We start from the raw sequence: 20,418 nt of genomic DNA, 5'->3' as shown, positions 1-20,418 counted from the left end.
AAATTGTTTTGCCACCACTTCAAGTTCAATATGCGGTATACATAACTCCTCAACTTCCCAAACAAATCTGCCACTCTTCTGTTGCCTTTCCTTAGTCAATGACACCACAGTTATCTCAACTACTTAGATCTGGACTATTGAAATGATGGTTACCTGTTACTTCTTCTCCACTGCTCCCACATTTAACTAGGTTCCCAGGCCTATACATTCCATCTCCGAAACATCACTTGCTTCTCTCCCTTCCATTTCCAACCTAGTCTTGGCCTTCTTAATTCTGCCCCAGGTGATTAAATCACCTTTCTCTTTTGTCAAGAAGTTCAAATTCTCAGTGATTTGAAAACCAACACCTTTTAGTGCCCCTATGGCTTATAATGCCATCTGTTGTCAGGTAAATACTGTAAAACAGTCTTGGAAAGTTCTTTTGGAGATTGCTGTGTGGTCATTCATCATTCACTCTATCACTGGGTATAGGTGCATAGCTGCTTCCAGCACAGAAAAACTGACCTCAAGATGGACAGAAGCAGGGCTTTGGTATGGGACAGAGCCTGAGATTCTGCTGCTAGGCAGGCAGAGCAGAAATACTGAGGAGTCATCCCAAAGGGTTATAATGCCAATACTACACATGCACTTGGGGGAAGGACAGACTGGAGTTAACAAGAGAAGGCTGAGTAACAGTGGGAGAAAAAATTACACGTAAGGCCAGTGAGAAGGGAAAAAGGTTGAGAAGAAGAGCAGACAAAGTGTGCTGGATACCTCCTGTTCATCCCTTTGATCCCACCTGTCCCCATCTCCACCCTGCTCTGTGCTGGGAGGCTGACCTGCATGCACCACATCCACTGAGGTTACCTGTGCTCTGGCTTCTGGTTGGGGTTGGCCTAGGGGAGCCCTGGAGGGAGGGAGAGTATAAGGAAGGGGGAGAGGGAAGTCAGTATCTTCCTACGAACCTAGGCACCTCGGGCCTAGGGTGGTAAGCACACCCTGCGGTTACCAGTCTTGGGGTCCTTACTGCCCCTTGCACTGCTCTACCTCCTGCCTACACCTTTGTAAACAGTCACTCTATGAACCCCTCAAATCATTCCAATTTGAGTATACCATGTGTTTCCTGCTGCACCCTGATCGATATATGTGGGTACAGAAAAAAATTCAGTGAAACTAAATAGAGAGCAGGAGGAGGAGGAGAAGAGTTGATAACTAATTTTCTTCCAAGAAACATGCTTTTCACCTGTCTTGGCCACATTCTTCCTCCAGCCCCCTTCCCATCTTAAGTTACCTTCTTCTCCTTCCATGTTTTTCTTATCCACCTTCCTCATTACTTTATCCATCATCATCTCTTCTTTCCATATCCAATCCTTTTAATTCACTAACTTAAGCTTCTTCTTCCTCCTGGACAGTTTATCCAACTCCTTGTCCATTCTGAAATAAATATGGGGCTTCATCTGTCAACACAAGGCACCACATGGCTTTCTGGGCCCTGCTTCACAGAAACTTCCTGATGATGGGGTCCCTCCAAACCTTCTGTCTTCTCCACAGGAAACCAGCACTGACTTCAGTCTCATGGCTTCTTTAAAGACACCCCCCTTTTCAGATTCCTCTAAATATCCTCTAAGGTACCAACCTTTTCTGTCCATCATTTTTGTAAGCCAAGGTATTTGGACAGGGGACCCACGGTCTAGACTTGCACTGTCTAGTATGGTAGCATCTAGCTATAGCGTGGCAATTAAAGTTAAAATTAAAAATTCAGTTCCACAGTTGCATTAGCCACGTTTCAAATTGCTCAATAGCCACATATAGTAATAACAACTATATTGAATATTTCCATCATCACAGAGGGTTCTATTGGACAGATTAGGGTCTAGATTAGGGTTTCTCAGCCTTAGAAATATTGACACTTGGGGCTGGATAAGTCTCTGTTGAGGGGCTGCGAGGGGCCGTCCTGTGCACTGTAGGATGTTTAGCAGCATCCCTATCCTGTACCACCAACGCCAGTAGCATTCTTCCAGTTGTGACAACCAAAAATGTCTCCAAATGTTCCCAGACTCTGGTTTAGATGAAACCATTCAATTATAGATTGTGTTTTGCTCACCCACAGAGAAGGGCAAGATAAGTCAAAGAAAAAAATATGTTAAGATATACTTGGAGCAGGAGTTGAGATATACCTGGAGCAGGAGATAGAGTAAGGAAAGGAGACCAGAGAGTAGAAGATTTCCACAAAACTCTTGTGCAGTTTATTACAACTTTTTAGTAACAAGTCCTAGTCCTTCAATAAAGTGCAGTGAATTTTCTTTGGCTGCTCCCATGACACTTGGAACACTCAAACAGGGTCATCATAAGGTACAGTGCCCCCACCCCACACCCTGAAAATATCAGGGAGAGTTTTGGCTGACGTGTAGATTGATGATGTCTCCCATTGGGAGCATGAAGTGCAGGGCGGCCAAAAATCATCGCATAATGATGTTAAAGATAACCAGGAAGCCTTACTAACTGGACAGGGTCGCTCACACACATTCCTCCCCCCAACACAGGAAGGGAGTGTCACATCCTCCCTGACCTGCCCAATTCTGTGGCTTCTGACTTTTACAGCTCTTCAGGGTTAGCAGGCATTGAGAGTGATGTAGGGAAAAGTTACCACAGCCTGGGGTTCTACTGGCTACAACTCAACTATGCAAAACAGGTTTCCCAAAAGGTGGCCACCCATCCTAAGGGATGTCCTACAGTGAAGACAGTTTTAAAGACAATTGCCCACATTTATTTAACCATGGGCCCCTTCTTCTGAAATAACACCTATTGAATATGTTTTACCCAATGCTAACATAAAGAAAAGAAGACCTGTATTCAACCTGAAATCTTCCATCTGCCCAGAAGGGCTTCCTTGACACTCTAAAAGATTTCCGTCTAGCAAGATGAAGGCACAAAAGAGGTCCTGTTACGGGCTCAGGAAATGGTCACGCTTGAGAATCACAGAGGTCACTGTATGGAACCAGGAGTTAGGAACTAAGAACAGAACAGGCCAGGATCAGGCATCAGGCACAACTAGATAGGTTGGTGATTTTCTGCTTTCTTATCAAGCCCTCAAGGCGGGAGACCACTGAAGATTAATAAGGTCTATAGCACCTGGGCTGTAGGGACACAGAAGTCAGGCTGACACGTGCCCACTCAGTCCAGGGCCACAAAGAGCAGTGACAGAGGTTCAGGAACTGGGCATTACAGAGGTTTAGAGAACTAGTGGGATAACTCAACAAAACAAAATAAATTACAGGGTGAAAGTCTCCTGCAGGCTCAAGCAAGGCACTGTGTGGTGCTAATGCTCTAAAGATGAATAAAGCAAAGCCTATGCCTTCCGTGTGCTCACAATCAGCCCCTATGGACCAATGCTGATGGTGGTGGTGATACTCTTAACCTATTGTTTAATCCTGGCAAATGTGTGAGGCTGGGATGGAGGGACTGCCTGGTCCAGGATCATGAATTATAATTATCTGAACACTAGAATGTTCTGTAAATACACAGTTAAAATAAAGATATAAGAGGGCAGGGACTAAATAGTGCTCACCTGTGTTTTTGCCTCCATATACCATGTCTGGTTTACAGAAGCCATTCAATAAACACTGACTGAATATTTAATGAAGTAATAAAGGTAAGGCTTGTCTATCTCACATGATAGATTCCCCCAGAAGGCAGTGGCTTTTTCTTTTATTTTGTGTGCGCTCCATAGATGATTCAGGTGATAGGTATACAGTAGATAGCAAGAATAGTTGATAGTATCCAAAATACAAGAAATGATAACATTTGCATCAGACAGGATCCCAACAGGAAACAGACGGAACATTTAAATTAGGATAGTTTGCGGAGACTAATTTGAAAGGGACTATTTGCAAAGTTGGGGACACAGTATTGGGGATACTGTTGAAATTCAGGATTGTAACAGCAACACTGTTACCAATCCTGGAGGAAAGAGATTAGAGGAAGGATTGATTACAAGAACCAGAAAGGAGAAAGTCTTAGAGTGAAGAACCATGACCTTAGGTCGAGGGCCACAGGCAGCCCAAGGCAACCCCACAAGGAGGGAGCTCAGAGGATAATTAGCCTGACCTCGCTCTCCCTGCCTGGATCTCCTATGGGGACTCTGCCGTTGGCGGAAGGCAGGGGGGGCACAGGACCCCTTGTGTAGTCCTTACAGGCAGGCTCCCGGGTACAGGGAGGGAGAGAAGAGAAGGGTAGAGAGCAGAACAGGAGGAGCAAAAGGAAGATTTCCTTAACAATAGGTGATTGCTATCCCTGAACTGGTGGTGTCTGGAAATGTTTAAGATGCCAATTCATGGGACTTCCCTGGTGGTGCAGTGGTTAAGAATCCGCCTGCCGATGCAGGGGACGTGGGTTCGATCCCTGGTCTGGGAAGATCCCACATGCTGCGGAGCAACTAAGCACGTGCGCCACAACTTCTGAGCCCATGCACTGCAACTACTGAAGCCTGTGTGCTCTAGGGCCCGTGTGCCGCAACTACTGAGGCTGCGTGCCACAACTACTGAAGCCCGCGGGCCTAAAGCCCGGGCTCCACAACAAGAGAAGCCACGGCAGTGAGAAGCCCGCGCACCGCAGCAAAGAGTAGCCCCCGCTCAGCGCAACTAAAGAAAGCCCACGTGCAGCAACAAAGACCCAACGCAGCCAGAAGAAAAAAAAAAGATGCCAATTCATGATCAATTTTTCCATGATGTAATGAGAAAGAATCACTTTAAAACTCTTATTCTGTATTGATGGTCAATAACTGAGTGTTAGGAGTACCACTCTAATTTAAAAATGGGATTTCATCCAGGCCAAAAATCAAATCCCAATCGACAGGAAAGTTAAGTTCAAATAACAGAGAAATTATGAACCTTAATTTTGCCACACCTGAAGGTCAGCCAAAAATACACTGACTCTGGACTCCTGGTTAGAGGTGAAGGTGTGGTACTTCCCATCAGGAAAACTGATCAAAGGATAATATATTGCTGCATATAACTAAAGCTTCTATTGTTAGAGAATATAGCAGAACTCAGTATTTGGGGGTTTCTCAATGGAACAGGGGGAAGGAAAGGTGCCCAAACCTCCTAAGGAAAAATTACTACCATGCATTAGAACACAGACAGTTGAGGACTGGGAAATTCATGAAGAAAGTCAATGAGAAAAACTCTCTTACCTTGAAGGCTGCTACTTTTCCAAAGCGAGTGGAGAGGAAAACATTATCCATCAAATGACAAAAAATAACACAATGGAATACTGGAAAGAAGAGGCTAAGAAGAATTCTGATGTGGTCTCAGCAATAAAAGAAACAAAACCAAAACATCTTTATCATATTTTAACTTTGGTGAGTATATGGCCTGCAGCCTTTTGACATTTATTAGCAAACCACAGCAAGGGAAAGAAAAAGATCCTTCAGTTTTCTCCTCTCTTCTGCCTTAATCATAGGCATACAGCCAACGTATTATACTTGATTTGCAAAGATTTACAGTCACAAAATAAATATGTAAGTGTTCATTATCTACATGTTCATTAATTCCTGGAAAATCATAATACATTCAGAATCTTTACAGTTAAATTAATTGCTACTTCCCATACTCAGTCTGGAATTTGATGTTTTCTTTCTCAAGAGAGACATATGCATGGCTACTGCCTGTTCAGTGCAAGCTGTACTCATCATAATGAGTACTTATCAAAATTTCAGACTCATCTGCAAGGAGTACACTTTGTTCCGTTGTTCAAGCATATAACACGCACAGCAAGTTGCAAATACAAGATATGCACAACTGATAAATGATGACTAGTTTATATGCACAGATACTGCAAGAGGAAAAGCCAACTGACTATAACTGGCAATCTCATTTGCCTTGCCACAAATTAATAGAATAACCAGAAGAGAAAGGTCTCTTCCTTTGCCTTTGGACCATTTAATTATCATGAACATTTGGCAGGAGTATTCTAACTAAGATACAGTCTATACTCACTTTTATGGATTCAGTAGTTTATATTCTTCATGGAATTAAATATTCTTTTTTTTTAAACATCTTTATTGGAGTATAATTGCTTTACAACGGTGTGTTAGTTGCTGCTTTACAACAAAGTGAATCAGCTATACATATACATACATCTCTATATTTCCTCCCTCTTGCATCTCACTCCCACACCCACATCCCACCCCTCTAGGTGGTCACACAGCACCGAGCTGATCTCCCCGTGCTATGTGGCTGCTTGCCAATAGCTATTTATTTTACATTTGGTAGTGTATATATGTCCATGCCACTCACTCACTTTGTCCCAGCTTACCCTTCCCCCTCCCCGTGTCCTCAAGTCCATTCTCTATGTATGCGTCATTATTCCTATCCTGCCCCTAAGTTCTTCAGAACCACTTTTTTTGGGGGGGATTCCATATATATGTGTTAGCATACGGTCTTTGTCTTTCTCTTTCTGACTTACTTCACTCTGTATGACAGTCTCTAGGTCCAACCACCTCACTACAAATAACTCAATTTCGTTTCTTTTTATGTCTGAGTAATATTCCATTGTATATATCTGCCATATCTTCTTTATCCATTCAACTGTTGATGGACACTTAGGTTGCTTCCATGTCCTGGTTATTTTAAACAGAGCTGCAATGAACATTGTGGTACATGACTCTTTTTGAATTATGGTCTTCTCAGGGTATATGCCCAGTAGTGGGATTGCTGGGTCATACGGTAGTTCTATTTTTAGTTTTTTAAGGAACCTCCATACTGTTCTCCATAGTGGCTGTATCAATTTACATTCCCACCAACAGTGCAAGAGGGTTCCCTTTTCTCCACACCCTCTCCAGCATTTATTGTTTGTAGATTTTTGATGATGGCCATTCTGACTGGTGTGAGGTGATACCTCATTGTAGTTTTGATTTGCATTTCTCTAATGATCAGTGATGTTGAGCATCCTTTCATGTGTTTGTTGGCAATCTGTATACCTTCTTTGGAGAAACGTCTCTTTAGGCCTTCTACCCATTTTTGCATTGGGTTGTTTGTTTTTCTGATATTCAGCTCATGAGCTGCTTGTAAATTTTGGAGATTAATCCTTTGTCAGTTGCTTCATTTGCAAATATTTTCTCCCATTCTGAGGGTTGTCTTTTCATCCTGTCTCTGGTTTCCTTTGCTGTGCAAAAGCTTTTAAGTTTCATTAGGTCCCATTTGTTTATTTTGTTTTTATTTCCATTTCTCTAGGAGGTGCATCAGAAAGGATCTTGCTGGGCTTCCCTGGTGGAGCAGTGGTTGAGAGTCCGCCTGCCTATGCAGGGGACACGGGTTCGTGCCCCGGTCCGGGAGGATCCCACGTGCCGTGGAACGGCTGGGCCCGTGAGCCATGGCCGCTGAGCCTGCGTGTCCAGAGCCTGTGCTCCGCAACGGGAGAGGCCACAATAGTGAGAGGCCCGCGTACCGGAAAAAAAAAAAAAAAAGGATCTTCTGTGATTTATGTCATAGAGTGTTCTGCCTATGTTTGCCTCTAAGAGTTTTATACTGTCTGGCTTTACATTTAGGTCTTTAATCCATTTTGAGTTTATTTTTGTGTATGGTGTTAGGGAGTGTTCTAATTTCATTCTTTTTCATGTAGCTGTCCACTTTTCCCAGCACCACTTATTGAAGAGGCTGTCTTTTCTCCATTGTATATTGTTGCCTCCTTTATCAAAGATAAGGTGACCATATGTGCGTGGGTTTATCTCTGGGCTTTCTATCCTGTTCTGGTTATCTATATTTCTGTTTTTCTGCCAGTACCATAATGTCTTGATTACTGTAGCTTTGTAGTATAGTCTGAAGTCTGGGAGCCTGATTCCTCCAGCTCCGTTTTTCTTTCTCAAGATTGCTTTGGTTTTTCGGGGTCTTTTGTATTTCCACACAAATTGTGACATTTTTTGTTCTAGTTCTGTGAATAATGCCATTGGTAGTTTGATACGGATTACACTGAATCTGTAGATTGCTTTGAGTAGTATAGTCATTTTCACAATGTTGATTGTTCCAATCCAAGAACATGGTATATCTCTCCATCTGTTTGTATCATCTTTAATTTCTTTCAGCAGTGTCTTATAGTTTTCTGCATACAGGTCTTTTGTCTCCTTAGTTAGGTTTATTCCTAGGTATTTTATTCTTTGTGTTGCAATGGTAAATAGGAGTGTTTCCTTAATTTCTCTTTTAGATTTTTCATCCTGAGTGTAAAGGAATGCAAGAGATTTCTGTGCATTAATTTTGTATCCTGCTACTTTACCAGATTCATTGATTAGCTCTCGTAGTTTTTGGGTAGCATCCTTAGGATTCTCTATGTATAGTATCATGTCATTTGCAAACAGTGAGAGCTTTACTTCTTCTTTTCCGACTTGGACTCCTTTTATTTCTTTTTCTTCTCTGATTGCTGTGGCTAAAACTTCCAAAACTATGTTGAATAATAGTGGTGAGAGTGGGCAACCTTGTCTTGTTCCTGATCTTAGTGGAAATGGTTTCAGTTTTTCACCATTGAGAATGATATTGGCTGTGGGTTTGTCATATATGGCCTTTATTATGTTCAGGTAAGTTCCCTCTATGCCTACTTTCTGGAGGGTTTTTATCATAAATAGGTGTTGAATTTTGTCGAAAGCTTTTTCTCCATCTATTGAGATGATCATATGGTTTTTATCCTTCAGTTTGTTAATATGGTGTATCACATTGATTGATTTGCATATACTGAAGAATCCTCGCATCCCTGGGATAAACCCCACTTGATCATGCTGTATGATCCTCTTAATGTGCTGTTGGATTCTGTTTGCTAGTAGTTTGTTGAGGATTTTTGCATCTATGTTCATCAGTGATAACGGCCTGTAGTTTTCTTTCTTTGTGACATCTTTGTCTGGTTTTGCTATCAGGGTGATGGTGGCCTCATAGAATGAACTGGGGAGTGTTCCTCCCTCTTCTATATTTTGGAAGAGTTTGAGAAGGATAGGTGTTAGCTCTTCTCTAAATGTTTGATAGAAGTCGCCTGTGAAGGCATCTGGTCCTGGGCTTTTGTTTGTTGAAAGATTTTAATCACAGTTTCAATTTCAGTGCTTGTGATTGGTCTGTTTATATTTTCTATTTCTTCCTGGTTCAGTCTCGGAAGGTTGTGCTTTTCTAAGAATTTGTCCATTTCTTCCAGGTTGCCGATTTTATTGGCAGAGTTGCTTGTAGTAATCTCATGATCCTTTGTATTTCTGCAGTGTCAATTGTTACTTCTCCTTTTTCATTTCTAATTCTATTGACTTGAGTCTTCTCCCCTTTTTCCTTGATGAGTCTGGCTAATGGTTTATCAATTTTGTTTATCTTCTCAAAGAAAGAGCTTTTAGTTTTATTGATCTTTGCTACTGTTTCCTTCCTTTCTTTTTTATTTATTTCTGATCAGATCTTTATAATTTCTTTCTTCTGCTAACTTTGGGGGTTTTTGTACTTCTTTCTCTAATTGCTTTAGGTGTAAGGTTAGGTTGTTTATTTGAGATGTTTTCTGTTTCTTGAGGTAGGACTGTATTGCTATAAACTTTCCCCTTTGAACTACTTTTGCTGCATCCCATAGGTTTTGCATCATCGTGTTTTCATTGTCATTTGTTTCTAGGTATTTTTTGATTTCCTCTTTGATTTCTTGGTTATTTAGTAGTGTATTTTTTAGCCTCTTTGTGTGTGTATTTGTTACAGATTTTTTCCTGTAATTGATATCTAGTCTCATAGTGTTATGGTCAGAAAAGATACTTGATACGATTTACTTTTCTTAGATTTACCAAGGCTTGATTTGTGACCCAAGGTATGATCTATCCTGAAGAATGTTCCATGAGCACTTGAGAAAAATGTGTATTCTGTTATTTTTGGATGGAATGCCCTATAAATATCAATTAAGTCCATCTCATTTCATGTCATTTAAAGCTTGTGTTTCCTTGTGGATGATCTGTCCATTGGTGAAAGTGGGGTGTTAAAATCCCCTACTATGATTGTGTTACTGTCGATTTCCCCTTTTATGAATGTTAGTATTTGCCTTAACTATTGAGGTGCTTCTATGTTGGGTGCATAAATATTTACAGTTGTTATATCTTCTTCTTAGACTGATCCCTTGATCATTATGTAGTGTCCTTCGTTGTCTCTTGTGATAGTCTTTATTTTAAAGTCTATTTTGTCTGATATGAGAATTGCTATTCCAGCTTTCTTTTGATTTCCATTTGCATGGAATATCTTTTTCCATCCCCTCACTTTCAGTCTGTATGTGTCCTAGGTCTGAAGTGGGTCTCTTGTAGACAGCATATATACGGGTCTTGTTTTTGTATCCATTCAGCCAGTCTTTGACTTTTGGTTGGAGCATTTAACCCATTTACATTTAAGGTAATTATTGATATATATGTTCCTATTACCATTTTCTTAATTGTTTTGGGTTTGTTATTGTAGGTCTTTTCCTTCTCTTGTGTTTCCTACCTAGAGAAGTTCCTTTAGCATTTATTGTAAAGCTGGTTTGGTGGTGCTGAATTCTCTTAGCTTTTGCTTCTCTGTAAAGGTTTTAATTTCTCTGTTGAATCTGAATGAGATCCTTGCTGGGTAGAGTAATCTTGGTTGTAGGTTTTTCCCTTTCATCACTTTAAATACGTCCTGCCACTCCCTTCTGGCTTGCCGAGTTTCTGCTGAAGATCAGCTGTTAACTTTATGGGGATTCCCTTGTATGTTATTTGTTGTTTTTCCCTTTCTGCTTTTAATAATTTTTCTTTGTATTTAATTTTTGATAGTTTGATTAATATGTGTCTTGGTGTGCTTCTCCTTGGATTTATCCTGTATGGGACTCTCTGTGCTTCCTGGACTTGATTGCCTATTTCCTTTCCCATATTAGGGAAGTTTTCAACTATAATCTCTTCAAATATTTTCTCAGTCCCTTTCTTTTTCTCTTCTTCTGGGACCCCTATAATTTGAATGTTGGTGCATTTAACCTTGTCCCAGAGGTCTCCGAGACTGTCCTCAATTTTTTACATTCTTTTTTCTTTATTCTGCTCTGCAGTAGTTATTTCCACTATTTTATCTTCCAGGTCACTTATGTGTTCTTCTGTCTCAGTTATCCTGCTATTGATTCCTTCTAGAGTATTTTAAATTTCATTTATTGTGTTGTTCATCATTGATTGCTCTTGAGTTCTTCTAGGTCCTTGTTAAACGTTTCTTGTATTTTCTCCATTCTATTTCCAAGATCTTCGAACATCTTTACTATCATTACTCTAAATTCTTTTTCAGTTAGACTACCTATTTCCTCTTCATTTGTTTGGTCTGCTGGGTTTTTACGTTGCTCCTTCATCTGCTGTGTGTTTCTCTGTCTTCTCATTTTTCTTAACTTACTGTGTTTGGGGTCTCCTTTTTGCAGGCTTCAGGTTTGTAGTTCCCATTGTTTTTGGTGTCTGTCCCCAGTGGCTAAGGTTGGTTCAGTGGGTTGTGTAGGCTTCCTGGTGGAGGGGACTGGTGCCTGTGTTCTGGTGGATGAGGCTGGATCTTGTCTTTCTGGTGGGCAGGACTGCGTCCAGTGGTGTATTTTGGAGTGTCTGTGACCTTATTATGATTTTAGGCTGCCTCTCTGCTAATGGGTGGGGTTGTGTTCCTGTCTTGCTAGTTGTTTGGCCTAGGGTGTCCAGAACTGTAGCTTGCTGGTCATTGAGTGGAGCTGGGTCTTAGCATTGAGATGGAGATCTCTGGGAGAGGTTTCACCATTTGATATTACATGGAGCTGGGAAGCCTCTGGTGGACCAATGTGCTGAACTCAGCTCTCCCACCTCAGAGGCACAGGCCTGACACCTGGCCAGAGCACCAAGACCCTGTCAGCCACACGGCTCAGAGCCATGTCCTCCAACTTTGATGTGCCACAAAAGCCCTGGAGATGCTGTGAAGGAAGATTCTGGTTTGGTCTCTTGGACGGGGGCTGAGTCGCTGCATTTTTAACAAGCACCCATGTTACCCATGCTGCCAGCCCAGGACCACACTCTGAGAAGGGAGACCTAAATATTCTTATTCACTAATTCAACCACAATTATTAATTAAGCACCTACTGCCCATACCAAACAGTGTTGCAGATACTGGAGATATATCAGCAAAGAAGATAGGCAAGGTCCCTGCCCTCATCGAGCTTACATTCTAGGGGAGATGATGAATTATAATAAATAGGTAAAGAAGTAAATAAGAACTTTAGATAGTGACCTTTCTTCTAAGAATAAAATAAAATAGGTAATGGGATGAAGAGAAACAAGGGAGGGAGAATTTAGGTGAAATATTCAGGGAAGGCCACTCTGAGGAACTGACAGGTAAGGAGTTGATAGGTAAGTCTTGAACAATGGGAATAAGTCAGCTGTGTGGATCTATGGGGAAAGAGCATTGCAGATGAGGAAGAGCTAAGGTATAAGCCCTGAGGTGGGGATGAGCTGGGGAGACTTGAGTAAGAAGGTCAGTAAGTGAGAGGGAAATGACAGGAGATAAGACAGCACCAGTAGCCAGATACCAGACCATGAAGTGCCTTATAGGGCAAGGAATCTGGATTTTGTTCCAGGAGTGATGGGAGCTTGCCATAGGGTTTTGGGACAGAGCGGGTATGATCTCTGTTAAAAGGATAACTCTGGCTCTGAATGGAGAAGAGATTGTAAGAGGGAGAAGGCCACTGCAGTCATTCAAGAGAAGATGGTGGTTGGAACTATGGTGGGAAAATGGACAGACTGAGGACCTATTCTGGAGACAAACCTGCTGGCAGATTGAATGGGGATAGGCTCAGGGAGAGAAAAACATTAAAAAAATAACCCCTAGGGCTTCCCTGGTGGCGCAGTGGTTGAGAGTCCGCCTGCCGATGCAGGGGACACAGGTTCGTGCCCCGGTCCGGGAGGATCCCACATGCCGCAGAGCGGCTGGGCCCGTGGGCCATGGCCGCTGAGCCTGCACGTCCAGAGCCTGTGCTCTGCAACGGGAGAGGCAGCAACAGTGAGAGGCCCGCGTACCGAAAATAATAATAATAATAAAATAACCCCTAGGTTTTTGACCTAAGCAACTAGGTATTGTCATTAACTGAAAGGGGGAAGAAAAGGAGAAAAGCAGGTATGAGGTAGGTGGAGTGGCTATGCAGGGCATTCAAGAGTTGCATTTTACACGTATTATATTTGAGATACCTATTAGATATACAAATGGAGGTATAAAGCAGACAGTTGCACGTATGTATCTGGAGTTCTGGAGAAAGGTCAGACATACTTTTTTTCATCTAAATGAAAAATATTATTAGAAAAATAAACTCAGGAGCTGTGGGGACTGCATGTTTAAATTTACGCTGGAGGCAACTGTACCTCAAATATTGAAGTGCTGAAAAAACACAGGACAGTGTGAAGTAGTAACTACAAAACCCAAACCTGAAATATCACTTTTGATTTGTCTGCTTGATGTTCCTACCAGCTTAGCTCTAGTATTCCTCCACCAAAAGACATATGACTGACAACACCTTGTAGCAGAGAATTACCACAACCAGGAAAACGATAATATGGGCTTAGCTAATGAAGATTTGAAATACTGTACTGATTCAGAAGCAGATGTGCTGATTTGCTAGCTCAAGCCTGAACACAACAGTCCCTCACTGACAATACCTAGGAGGAGGCAACCTCAGGAAAGATCTGTCAGTGCTGCTACTTCAAAAGAAGAGAAAATTCTATGAGGGGCAACTGACTAAAAGGTGTTAATAATGCCTTTTTGGGGGGGGCGTTGTAGATCAATAGAATTTCATAGAGATATAAACACCTTCTGACTGGTTGTTCCTCAACACAGTCTCAGCTCCTGCTTGATTGGCTTTCTTACTCAACTACACATTCATCCATTCATCTTACTCAGTAGATGATTCATCATGGATTCAGAAAGGGAGAAAAGGAAGGCAAAAAGCATTTCAGCTCTTATAAGTAGAACTCTTAAAGTCCCAATAAGTATTACCTTATAAATTATACAATAAAACAGGTTCAAATAAGAAGCCAATGTGTTGAATTTAATAGACATGCAAATATCGAGAATTTTTACTTGGGCTGATTTCTTTACAGTGAGGTCTAACCCCACAAAACCCCTTTGTAAGATCAATAGGGCAGGAAGTGGCAAAGTCATAATCAGTGACCTTAGATCTTTTTGAAGTGCAAAGAAGCAGAGTAACAGCCTACAGGATAAAACTAACATCACACCTTTGAATCAGTAAGTGAAGAGAGAAGATCATTAACAGCTAACCTATTCTTTAGTGAGACTTGCAAAACCAATTAGAAAGTCTCTGAAAAATGTTATATTTATGTTTAATAGTTTAGTCCTTCTAAGAATTCCTCCCCACACCCATACATTTCAGAATTAAAAAAAAAAAAACCCTCCCAAAGTATAGTAATTTTCCTTTTGGGAACTTCTTTTTCTACTTTTAGTGCAAATCTGAGAGATTATTTGGTGGTTTCTGTGCAAGTCTAATAAATGACAGTAACGGCACCCAGGAGGTAAGAATACAGGGTATATACACTTCAAGTTTTACCTTAAACGTGCCATGTGAAGATCTAGACGTTAAGAACATGCTGCATTCAAAAGGCTTGGCAACATAGATTGAAAGTGATCATTAAGACCCTCTGAATACGGAATCCCCCCTCCTTCCAAAAAGTATATTACTGCAGTTCAATCCTGAGACATCCTTTGGGCAGTGTGTTATGTTTCTCCAATCTTCCAACCCCCACCCCCTCAAAAAATCTTGTGCATCTTAGATCTTAGTCTGCTTTTCCTTAGTTTCAACATATTTATACACCCATAGAGAGGACGGGGGAAAAAAGAGAAGGAAAAAGAAGAGAGAAGGAAGAAAGCAAAAGGCCATCAATGTTCACTTTAACATGGCAGAGTTAAGAAGTGGTAAATGCTGTCAAAAGCACATGGTCTAACAGGGCTTCCATGCTCTCAGCCTCTCTTCTCAAAGTTTCCTCCTCTTCTGTCTCCCTCCTCTGTTTTCCTCCCTTTAGCAACCTCCTCCCACCCCAGTCTCTATGCCACCAATGGACACCGTGCAGAAGCAGGCCGAAAACCAAATGATGGATATGTTTCAACAGTCATAATAAATTAGTGTAAATAATATAATAAATAATAAATAAATAATAAATTAGCATATTAGAATTAGCCAGTTTAAAGAATTGGTTTGAGCCAAGCTAAGTATTCCAAATAAGTGATTCCTCATTCAACAAATTTGGGGAAAAAAAAAAACAAAACATGTTTTGTTATTTCCAATCAGACCTCACAACCAGGAATAAAAGTCTGACAGGATTTATCTGACATGTAATCAAATCATGTCCCCTAGCTATTTCTAGTCTTTTAATAGGAAAAATGACCCCAGGAGACCTAAATAATATTTCAGTTCCACCATTTCTAGGCTTTCTCCCAAAATTTCACCAATGTTTGGGGTTCTAGAGCATGAAAAGAATGCAGGCACCTCAAATGCTTCTAATTCATGGGCCTAAAGTTCACTGGAAACAAGCTATACATGGATACTGTTTGCTAAAAGGAGTAGTTGGGCTGGGGGGGGGGGGCACAGGGGAGGGGGAAGGAGGTGGATCTGCTAGGAACTAAGATGTTCTGAGTCAAAAGACAGCCTCTGGGAGGGAGTTTCTGCACACAGGCTTCCCTCCCAGGATACTAGCAACCAAGGATGCGCTTCCTCCTGTTAAGTTCTACAAAGCAAACAAAACTTGTCATCCTCACTCCAACAATGCACATAGATAAGGGAGGCCAAAATTCCCTTAAGAACCAATGAAATAAATGGCAAATTATCTCAATTACACTAAATGATTCTACGACAATCTGCAAGAACATTTACATGTTCTTTTCTGAATAGCAGTTCTGCCAGATATCAAACACTTTCCAAATGCCAGCAACATGAAGGGTATCACACATACTGAATTAAACACAGGCTCTACATTCCAAACACAGAGACAACACAGGAAAGGCTCAAACTTCCTTTAGGCATATGCTAGGCATGGCTGGATCTTGGGTAACCCTTACAGTGCCGGAAAGGCCTCCCTGAAATTAAGCTGGAGAATAATTCTCTAAGAGTGAGAGTCTAATTGTAGGGTAGTGTGACTTTATTCAGATAGGCAGCCTTTTTCCTTCCTACTCAGAAATATTGTGTGTGTTCGGGAGCGTAGGGAATAGGGAGTATTTCAAGGTAATATTTCAAGAAAAGATGATGAGAAAGGGGAGAAAATGGCATAAAGCAAGAACATAGCAGTGAAAGAAGTTTTCCATACTAGTTTTATATAATGCCTGGCATGTAGGTGGACATTTGAGTTAAAAGTTATTCCACTCTTCCTACTTATTTGGGGCTGATTTTATAGAACAAAACAACGTAACTACATCAAAGCATCAGCAAAGATAAAATCTAGGGACTTTTCAAAACCCAGAGCATGTTTGGAGAGGGGGTGGGGAAGGGGAAGAGGCAACAGAAGTTAGAGGAGGATAAAATAGTTACAAAACTGGCTTTTGAACAAAAGTAAATAGGAGCATAAAACACTTATGAGTGTTTTCATTCATATTATTTCTTCCTAAATCAATGAAAACATCGCCTTATGATAGATTTACACCACAGTGAAACTCTTGACAACTTCAAAATCAACTTCATGTTTGGGTTCCATTCTTTCAGGTGATGAATAGTGGGAAATCAGTGAAGGAATGTCACTTGAAGTCAGTCATTTATCATGAACCAAAATGGCTAAGTGCCCCATAAACTGCAATGATCCATTTCCTATTAGCATCACACAACAGAAGGCAGCCTCATCTGCATTAACAAGTCTTATGACCTCCGCAGGCAGAGAGGCTAATGTTAGGAAATAGGTTATTTTTGTTCTGTTATAAATGTTCATTATTATACCATAAAATTTTTTTAAGGATTAAAAACTAGTGATTGATTTATTAAGGAATTTATTAAGGTTTTTCCCATCTTAGGCATTTTTATTATATTTTTACAAATTTAATCCTGGTAAAGTAGTTTCACTCTTTTTGGTCAAGCTCTACCTGGTTTTCTGTATGTAATACATGCTTCTTTCACCATAATGTCAAATAGCAGGACAGACTACAATTAAAAAAATTCCCTGCTCCCCACAAAATTTAGGTGACACTGACAATTTTTCAATGTCCCAAGTTTCAAAATATATATCCCTTTTAAATTTGGGCAAATACTAGGTTTCCTAATTCCAAGAAAAGGTATGAAAATAGCATGTCATGATTTGAAACTAAGTAAAACTGTTAAAGCAGTTAAGTTCAATACTTTCCCATAAAACAGTATAACAGTTTAAACGTGTTAGTGGGTCACATCCATACGACTAGTGACACTCTTGCCTACAAACATGGTCAGGAGTTACCTTCCTCAAACAAATGGTATCACTTCCAAACAGAAAGAAAAAAGAAAAACAAACCCAAATGGCAAGATGAGAAAAGCAACTAAGGAAAATGGGTACCATATAAAAAGATTAGGAAAATAGGACTATTTACTAAGATACTATACATCTATAATTTTTTAAAACCTCCTCCTTTGAAATGAATCACACACACAAAAAGGATTTTATCTGAAGGTACCATTTTGGCTTAATTTTTAACTGCAGAATATAGTTTAAAATGCCCTATGTATTTTTACTGTATCTTTGAAGATTCTTCAGCCTTCCCTCCACTCCTTCATTTTTTTTCCCTCCACTCCTTCATTTTTTTTCCCTCCACTCCTTCATTTTTTTCCCTCAAAAGAAACATTAACAAACTTGGAAAACAAAAAAGTATACGGCAAACTATTTTTAATCATTTACACTCAATTATGACCACCCCAAGAACAATTTCATAAAGTCACAAATTCCCAGGGGGACAAAGAGGAATTAGACATGGTCCATGTCCTCAAGGTGCTTATAGTCTATTGAGGGATATAGGATACATTCATAAATAAGAAAAAAATTTAAAAAAACCCTAAGTGCATTATTATAAAATAAGTATTGAATATATTAAATATATCATAGAACTTTTCAAATATCAGGACAAAAAAAATACTTGTTGACCCATTAAAGAGAATTTTAGGAAATAAGAGAGAAAAAGAGAGAGAACAAACTATGACCTGGGGTGACGGGAAGAATTCATGGAAGGGAACAACTTAAGATTGGTGTCTAAGAATGAGCAATTTAGCGTACTGATAATTTCAACATTTTTTTTCCAAACAAAATAATCTCCTGGAACATACAGGTTCCCATGTAAGTGTTGTTCCAACTAGAATGTATCATTCTGAGTCTCCACATCAGCCACCTTTCATACTTGGACTTTTAACCTCTCCATTTCCTGAAATTCTCCCTTGCTGCCCATTCACCAAATGATGACCATCATTGTTATCCGTTCTCCTTTGAAATCACTAATAACCCTCAAGTCAGATGATCCCACCCACCAAGAACTAGAGGATCCTGCAGAGTCAGGGCTGAATGTTTATCACCTTATTTTTGCCAAGTAGACTTTAATCATCAGAAACTTTCCTGACTCTTTGAGAGAATGCCATACAAGGATAAACTAAAATAAAAGAAGTTATAAGGTGTCTCCAAAAAGGTACAAAGATATCTGTTGTAGTTCCTTCCAAGCTTTGCCCTGGAGATTTGGGGACAGGTATTTACATGTTATTCAGATTCCTAAGCATGACCATGCTCTTAACTCTTGGCCTCTCTCACCTTGTGTGGGAATTATTACAACTGCCCTCTACCATGTCTCCTATACCCTACAATACCCCCCACCCAGTGCATTCTCTATGCTTCTGTCAGGAAAATCTTTCGAGACCACAGCATGGTACACATAACACCCTTTGATAAAAATATCTTCAGGGGATCTCCACTACTGATAGAGTGCAGTCCAGTTCTTTAGCGGGTACTGCCCTGCCTTTTATCCCCTCAAGGCACCCAGAGAAAATGCAAGAATATTTATGGAGCACATATAGATAACCAGAGACTTCTTGCAACAAGAAGTACAAGCATCCCTAATGGCTTGAGGGCAAAGCAGTATCACTGCCCACCTGTAATTCATTCCTAGCCCAGCACAAGGGCTGGGAAAATCTGGTTAGGTAATCTGCCCTCTTCAACCATATCTCTCATTTTTTTCTCTAGAGCAAGGCTTCTCAAACTTTACTGTGCATACTAGCCACTTGGGATCTTGTAAAAATGAAAATTCTGATTCGCTAGGTCTGGGATGAGACTTGAAATTCAGCATTTCTAACAAGTTTCCAGGTGGGGCCGGCTCTCCTGGTCCGAGGACTGCACTCTAAGTAAGGAGACTATGGCAATGGTCCTCAACCGAGGCTGTACCTGAAAATCACCTGTGAAGCTTAAAAAAGCCAGCTGCCCAGGCTACGACTCAGACCAACCAGAATCTTTAGAATTGTTTTTAAAGCTCCGCAGGTGACTTTAATGTGCTGTCAAAGTTGTATTTTCTACTTCAGCCAAACAATCCATCCCCTCATTATTCCCCCTTCCCTGTACCTCTGCCCCTTCTCTGCTCAGGTAAGTCCTGCCCTCCTTGTAGGACCTGTTGCTAGTTCTCCCTCTAGGAAGATGTCTCCAACCCTGGATAATATCTGCCGGACCTTCTGAGACCCTCTATACTGCCTGTCCCGTCCTTATCCTCTGTCCTGCATCAGCAGTGGAGTGTGTGCTGATCCAAACAGGTGCTGTTTATTACCCATCTTCACACTCTCAGGACCTGGCAGGTACAAATGTTATATGTACCTTGCTATGACTTTGAGATGCACTTTTCGGGAAATTCAGCAAATAACAGCAAATAAGTTCTTTTGCGTCTGAAGAGAAAAACACAAAACAAAAAAGTCCTCATAGAGCACAAGTGCTTTCTCAGCCAGGAAAGGATATTTTCAGGACTTGACTGTGTCTGCCAGACAGGTGCAGAGATCTCTCAGTTAAGTTCCTCTTCGTTAAGGATAGCAGAACTTCTAACCAGTCACTAAGATTAGCTCTCAGAAAAGGGCAAAAAGGAAGAAAGAAGCCAGAGCCCAGGGTCATGACCTTTAGGGTAAGATGTGGAGAGGCTCAAATAACAAGCCATTCCCCCCATGGAGAAGCAAGAATTCTCTGGGCATGATGGTCACGGGAGCCCATTCAAATTTGGGAATGAATGCACTGGGTTCTCCAATTTAACAGACTACTTCCCTAACCACTCCATTTTTGGATATAAAAGGCTCCTAGTGCCACAAATATATAGAAAAAGACAGGAATTGTCAATATAGGTATTTTCAAAACCTGAGTTCATGAAATGCTTAGTTAATGGAGTAGACTATCTCATATCAGTCTCTTGGCCAGAAAATATTTTCAATATGAAATCAGAAAATTAAAACAAAAACAGGCGGACTTCTAGTGGTGAGAGTGAGTCACAGAAGACAGAC

General features: G+C 40.7%; 1 protein-coding gene across 5 annotated transcripts in view; it reads right to left on the bottom strand.

The window, feature by feature from the left end:
• The window catches only part of GREB1L (GREB1 like retinoic acid receptor coactivator), a 260,458-nt gene that overhangs the window by 180,053 nt on the left and 59,987 nt on the right, over positions 1 to 20,418 (bottom strand). The window lies entirely within an intron of this gene.

The sequence above is a fragment of the Tursiops truncatus genome, chromosome 13 (assembly GCF_011762595.2).
Source record: "Tursiops truncatus isolate mTurTru1 chromosome 13, mTurTru1.mat.Y, whole genome shotgun sequence".
Classification (NCBI taxonomy): domain Eukaryota; kingdom Metazoa; phylum Chordata; class Mammalia; order Artiodactyla; family Delphinidae; genus Tursiops; species Tursiops truncatus.
Note: the sequence above shows the minus strand (reverse complement) of the source record. Positions and strands in the feature narration are given on the sequence as shown.